This window comes from Cryptomeria japonica, chromosome 7 (assembly GCF_030272615.1).
Source record: "Cryptomeria japonica chromosome 7, Sugi_1.0, whole genome shotgun sequence".
Classification (NCBI taxonomy): Eukaryota; Viridiplantae; Streptophyta; class Pinopsida; order Cupressales; family Cupressaceae; genus Cryptomeria; species Cryptomeria japonica.
In genome coordinates, this window is record NC_081411.1 from 475,044,605 (window position 1) to 475,052,466 (window position 7,862).

A 7,862-nucleotide genomic window follows, 5' to 3' on the forward strand; every position below is an offset into this window, starting at 1 on the left:
CTTTAGGGTTTTCACCTTTAGGGTTTCGAATATCCTTTTATAAGGATTCTCTCTTTCTATTTTCATAACAACTATAATTATTGAATTGCATTCTTATTGCACAATCAATATGACTCCTCTTTTTTGGATCTCTCAATTCTGGCGTCCATAGCTTTTTTGCTTCTCTCTTTTTGTGACAGGTTTGCATGTAGGTGATATTTGGGAGCTGTAGAGTTGATTTTTCCTCAAATCCAATATGGTATCAGAGCCTACATTTGTTGCTGCTTGTTCCTGATTTTTCAGAAGATTTTTTGGAGGAGGGTTTCAAGCTTTTTTAGAGTTTTTGCCTCCATTCTTTTCTTGTGACAAATATTTTGCTTGCAGGTGTTCTTGGGATCTCTGAAGTTGTATTTTCTCAACTCTAATATGGTATCAGAGCTCCAGATATGCATACCCATGTTCTCTTCATGATATTTTTTGGCCTTGTTCTTCAAATATGTGTATTTGGGTGTTTGTGCAGTTGCCTTTTTCCATTTCCGGGGGTAGCTTATTTTTTGGTACATTTTGGTGCCAAAAGGACCTCACAATTGGATTCAGAAGGTTGATTCCATAAATTTTGATACATAATTTTCCTACTTTCGGTGATAGCGGCATCTGGGGCATGATTTTTTTATTGGCACGTTTTCAAGCCAAGAAATGCGTCAAAAAAAATTCATCAAAAAAAAAATAATTTTTTTCTTTTTTACCCTCTTTATGCCCTAAAAGAGAGCTTTTTTTCTTTTGGTCATAACTTCGTCATACCAAGGTGTTTTTTCAAAAACTTTATATCGTCGAAAAACTCTTTTCGAGCTCTCTTCAGATCTGGAGTTTGAATTTTTTATTTTGCCTTTTTAATGGTGTTTTTTTGTTGTCAAATCCAGAAGTTCCTTTTTGCACTCTGGGAGACATAACTTGAGCATCCGAACTCTCTTTTTTGTAAACTTTATATCGTTGGAAAGCTTGTTCTGTGCACTTTCCATTCATATGAGTTTTCTTTCTAGATTCTACTTCAGGTACATCTTATTCATTTTTTTTGTTTTTAAGCACTTTGCTGAATATCTTGGATGTTTCAGGTCCTAGGATCTCTTTCTTTGAGTAGGATGTCTCATCTTTGGCTATTCATTTTGTTTCCAGTCTTTTGCCTCTTTTGATCATTGTAGCATTTTCTTTATGCAAATGCACTGAGATAAAGTTTCATCATGCATTGTATACTTGGGATCTTGCACATCTTGTGGCTTATTGTACATGCACTACTTATAAAGTGCCATGGGGGGGTTGATTTTTGGCTTTGTTTGCCATCTACCTTTGTCACATGAGTGTTCCTTCCATGAAATTAGCCTCATGATGTGTGTCAAGTGAGTGTTCCTTCCATGACACTATGTACTTTATCTGCACCTTCGTTGTTACTAGTTCTTCATCATGTAGTTCTTGTTGGCCGTTCTTTTCAATTTTCATGTCCCTCTCCCTTTTCAGCATTATGGGGAGTGTTGGCACTTTTTTATGTTGAATAACAAAATCAACAACCAGTATAATCTACAACCAAATTTTGAAAGGTAGCCAACCTCAACTATGATTTCAAAGGACTAACTGGACCAACTTAACAAGGATATTTAATCCTTCTTCTCTTCATGCTCTGCAAGGCCTAGGCGGGTTTACCTATGATGCACTTCAAATACAGTCTAAACTCACACACAGCATCACCATTAAAGCAGAAATCTCAAACATAGCTCAACAATAAGAAAAGTACCACAAACTAGCTACATTTACATTGACTCTCAACTACATTGGAGCTTGAGATAGGTGGGTCATTACCACAAAATGGAAAGAAAAGACAATAAATTCTAATTTGATTTTTTAAAATGATGCAAATGACCTCTAGCTGTGACAGATCAATGTGTCATCCTAGGCATAGAGTCAAATACAAATAACTACAGATGGAAATCCATATCAAATTTATTGAAAAGATTACCCTGTATTAATGCCTGACATTAACACATTCTAAATTCATCAAAGGATCATACATAATCCAAACATTAACCCAAATCCCCAATTTCTACTCATAGAATTTAAACCCATTCTGTAAAGGATGCCTAAGAACAGGAATTACACTCTCACTTTGAGAAGATAAACCCAAACTTCCTTGAAGACTGAATTTATTGAATTTGAAGAAATGTCTGAAGACAATCCACTACACTGTATATATGCCTTACATATATGTGACCTGAAACTAAGATACAACCTGCAAAATATATCTACTCCATGACAACAGAATAGGAACATCAACCATTACAACCAAGAAAATCAAAATGCATCAAACTGGAACCTGCAATTTCAGATTTCTCCCTTGGAGAAAATCTCTCAAAAACCAAAACCCCTACAATTGATAAGAATTGGGAATAAGAAGGAGAGGGAAAAATATCAAAATCCACCAAAACATGCCAATTGTCCCTTTTTCATAACTGCAAGAATATCTCCTTTTCTTCCCATAGAAACTGCTCCCAAAATATCTGAGATCTATTGAAACTAATGCCATAACTACATTCCTCATTTTGAGAGCTTTCCGGTGATATACAATACTTGTATATTTGGCCAAAAAATACTCTCTGGGCGAATTAATCTTGAATATGGATCCATCATTTAAATTTTTTGAATTTCTCTATAGTTTCAACTATATATTTAATTTTGATTTTTTAAGTCCATTTTTGCCCCTAACGCCCTGCCACATGGCGGCTTGTGATTCACTGATAGGTCCACTGGGTGCCACCTCAGATGACACCTCATCAATCTACCACATGTCTGCCTCATCACTGCCACTAGACTGCCATGTGTATGCCACCTCATCACCACATCATCACCACCTGTGTGCCACATCATTGCCATGTCAGCACCACTGGACAAGACCCGTGAGTTGGACTTCCACCTAGACCTGCCACCTGTCTTTCACCATTTCATGATGGCTAATGGGCTTGCATCTTCGGGTCACGAAGTCATGCCGGCCGTCGGATCATCTTAAACATGCATGGTCTTTGTGTGGGGGAAAAAGTGACACTAAGAAAACATGCCCAAATCTCACTTTCAACCACACACTTGTGGAATACGAAAGAGCCTAGAGGTATCACACAATTGGCTACTTCTTTTTGTGGAAGAGAGAGCCATGGGATACCTATTAGGATTTCTATTCCCTTGTTGTAATTGAAAGATAAAATGATGCAAGTTCAATCCCTAACCCCAAAGTGCAAGTATGAACTAATAACAAGATTACAGAATTGAACTTAAATGATGGAAAGCTGTAAACACAAGGATAAGACAAGAATGAAAATGTATACCCGAAGTTAAAATCTGACTGAAAATGTTCGGGACAGGGGCGCGGGCGCCACTGTCCTGATTCTGCCCCTGAAACTACTCCGAAAACTGTTGTTTTGCACTTTGGAAAAAGCTGTCAAAAATGCTGAAAATGATGTCTGTCAGGAGGACCAGGGTGCCCAGCGCCCCCGTCCTGGCAGGACTAGGGCGCTCCATGCCCCTGTCCTGGTCTTTTGCTCTGAAACTTGGTGTGTTGTTTGGTCTCCGTCTGCTTCTTTCGGATCTGTAACTTGTGGCGTCATCCGAGTCCCGAAACCTGCACTTATATCTGAAAAGGTGTTTGGGCGGCTATATAGGGTTTTGCCTTAGTCAAACCCCCGCTTCGGTGATTTCCACCTCCACGAATAGCCAAGTTGTATTGTAAAATGTATTGTGTGTGCAGACCTAGTGTGTGTGCAAGGTCCTAAAATGCAAGAAAGCAAACTAGAGCAACCTAGAAAGTAAACCCTAATTGCTTGTAAATGATAATGTAAATGCTCTAAATCAAGATGCAAAGTGATCTAAAGCATGAATAAAGGATATTTGAAGCTTATGCAAAGACATGAAAACAACATGAAATCATACCCAACCCTCAAGGGAGGAGTACAAGCCAATCTTCAGTCGGTAATCTCCTATTGTTCTTCAATGTCTTCCAAGCCCTAAATGGATGAATGAAATTGATAAATGCTTGATAGAAAGATGTTGGATGTTGTTGAAGTCTTCAAAGATCTTCTCTTTCACTGCATATGAGGTCCTGGAAATCAAAAAATCGGATCCTTTCAAATGAAGAAAGAGAGCTCTTATGTATGAAACCCTAGGTCTTAATTTTGACTTTTGGTCGACCTAGAGATTGAATCTCCCACCAATTTCTTGGGGTTAAGCTTTATTTTATGATTGGATCGCGCTCCTAAAATTTTGAGAAAAATGTCTGGGACCATGTTGCACTCCGGGCACCATGGTCCCAACAACTTTTCACCAAATTTTCAGGGCCGTCGGATATGATGATTTTAGAGAGAATCCCGAAGTTACAGGTGATTTCGAGATGTTTTGACCCTCGAAATCAAGCCCCCAAGTTCAAAATAGGACCTAATTAGGGTTTTTTATTAAATGATGTATTGGAGGAATAAAATGAAAGGGACACACTTTAATGAAAGGGCCCAACGTTATGATGTGGGAGATGATAAAATAGGACCTTAGACCTAATTAATTTGATTAATTAAGTGCTCAAGGGGAAATGCAATGCAAAATGTAAAATGCACTAAGGCGTGTGCTAAACTAGGTGTGAAATTGTACCACCCTAGCAAGTACGTACAATTTACGATGCTACATTTAGCCCCCACTTTAGCAGTCATATGAACACTACGTGCATATGCAAGCTAAAGTACAGAAAAGTAAACATTATTTGAAAAAGGATATATCCATAAGTCTGTCGAACGAAGCCCCCAACGGTATCTGCAGTACACAGTTAGGAACCGCACCCTACAAAACACACGTTAGATCACAAAATCACCTAATGCTTACTAAGGAAGGTGATGAAAATTTGAGGGTAGCTATATGCCCCCCCCTGTTTCGGCTTGCTAATTTTAGTGAGTTGAAACAGGGTATCATGTTTACCACTTCGAATTGTTAAAGAATAATGATGACAAATGCTCACAAGAAGATTTGATATGAGATCAAAAACTAATGGAGAATCATTTGGTAAGAAAGAGGACTAAACCTCAATTCCAACACAACAAAGAGTGTGAGGATTCGAGAGTTCTCTAACACAAGATGAAGGATGTAAATGGAAACAAAATGCAAAGAGAAGAAAAGAAAGCAAAAAAACCATGAATACACACATTGGTGATCCATGAGAAGAATAGTGAGAGAGAAAACATGGACTTCTTGCCCCTAGATCTTGTGACATCTACAAAAGCATGACATCTCGCTCTAAGAGTTTGTGCTCTGGTTCCAAGAATAATCACCTTGTATAAAAGAAAAATGGAGACATCTCGCTCTAAGAGTCTGTGCTCTGGTTCCGAGAATGACCCATTGCTCAAAAAGTGTAAGGTTCATGTCATAAGCAAAGTAGAACAAGGATACCTACCTTCATCACAAAAGAAGATACCCCAAAAATGCAACAATGTCATAGATCCAAGCAAGAGAGTTTTGCACTCTTTAAGCAAGGATAAGATAGTTGAGAAGGGATATCCTATAGTATGTGTAAAGGAGATCCTTAGAGGAGAAGATATCTTTGTAAAAAAGATACCTATCCCCGAGAGGAATAAGACAAAGAAGAGAATAAGAATGCAATACTTCCTTCTTTTGTGAGGTGAAAGTGATTCTTAATGAAGGATGACGCTCCTTTTAACCCAATTGGGAGAGTGAATTCATTATGGATGTATTTTACCAAGTTCAAAAGAGGTTGTAGTCAAGGACTTACACCTCTTGTAAGAGAGAATCCTTGAACAAACAACAACAAATGCATACAAGGAATAACATCATGTAATAAAGTTCACACCATCCACAAAATAGGAAAAAGTGGATCCTTAGATAAAAATAAGGAAAGATCATTGCCTCAATGAGAAGGACTTACACAATCTTCTAGGGAGAGATTTGGACATAAGCAAAAGAAGAGATGTATGAAATTACTCTTGTCCCCATAGGAACAAGAGATAACATAGAGAATTAGGCTATTATGTTGCTTCAAAAATATGATTTCACTTGAAATTGTACTATCATGAATGACAATGAGCCCCTAGTAAATGAGCTACCAATGTCACATAATGATGAGCAACATAATAGCCATTAATGTTATTTAAAGACATGATAGATTGAATGAGGTATTTGACATGCTAAATGCTCAACTATAAGTGAGATCAAAAACATGTATAAAGTGATAAAAATTGAAGAAGGACAGTTACGAGAAATCTTAGAAGAAAGATGAGTGTAATTTATTAGAGCCTTATCCCTGAAGGAAAGGACTTTGTGATGAATAGGAGATAAAGATTCATAAGTGGATCTAGAAATTTGAGGGGAATCATAAAGAGATTTGTTCATCGCCAAGATTTCCTTATGAGGGGAATGAGAGATGATAGAAGTAGAAGATGATTTAGTTGAAGTGAGATCATCATCACTACTAAATATAGCATTCACATTGAGAGATGGTCTTTTAGATGCTTTGGTACGTTTGCAGGGATTATAGCCGAGTCCAAAGGCATAATTGTGAAAATTAGTCTCTAGAGGAACTTTTATCCCTTGTTCATGAGCACCACAACCATTTCCATGATACCCATGCTTAGCAAAAATGCGAAAACCACGACCATAACGATCAGCCATTTCAGGAAGAGAAGGTGGTTTTTCATAAGACAAAGAATCAAATTCTTCAGAATTAAAGGTGTGAGGAGAAGAAGTTTGAGAAGCGGCCACAAAATTATTGCTCATAGGTTCAAGTAAGACTGATTGATCTCTAGTTTCTTCCTTCTTTTTACCTTTAAGATCTCTAGGAGGAACCCTATACTCACCTACAAAGGTAGGATTAAAGTCAAGGGATCCCCAATCATCTTCTGCGAGAACCTTCTCAGGATCAAAAGCCTTTTCATGTGTAAACTCAAGTCGAGAAGGATCTTCTTCAGGAGCTTTAGACTCATCCAAAGAATTTTGATTATTAGAGGGTGATGATTCATCCATAGGTATCTTGTTTAATGAGTCATCACTAGAAGAGGAAGGCTTAGAAGAACTCCCTTTGGAAGTAGATGTTTGCAAACAAGCCTGAAGATTAGTATCACCTATCAAGGTATATGTCTTATTGTTATAAATAAATTTAACTTGTCTATGCAATGTAGAGGGGACAGCTTGCATACTGTGAATCCAAGGTCTCCCTAATAACAAGTTGTATTTTAGATTTCCTGACATAACATGGATAGGAGTAGGCAAAGTAACAGGTCCCACTGTGATGGGTAAGGTGATAATACCTAATGAAGACTTAGCCACATTATCAAAGTCTCGAATGGGACGAGAGTCGGGCTCAATAAGGGATGTATCCACATTCATCTTATGCAATAGATTAATGCTACATACATTAAGGCCAGAGCCATTATCTACTAGTGTTCGTCTTATAGCCGTGTCATTTATGATAACCACAATCATCAAGGGATCATATTGTTGTTGAATTTCACTAGTAGGCAACTCATCTTGGGTAAACACAATTTGAGCTTTAGGATTCATCACAGAGTTAACTAAAGATGCTATATTACTAGATGTATTCGGTGGAGGAACATTCAAATCTTTCAAGGCATCTTGTAACATTCCATGATGAGCGGAAGAAGTTTGGATCAAATCCCAAAGGGATATCTTAGCAGGGGTAGCTTTAAGCTGTTCTATGAGATCATATTCCTTACCAAGAACTTGTGAAATACGTGGAGCTTGCGGAAGAATTGGTTGAGAAGGAGGAAGTGAAGTTGGGATAACTGGAGGAGGATTAGGTTGCCTATTGTTTCTTGTGTTATAGGTATGAACAACCG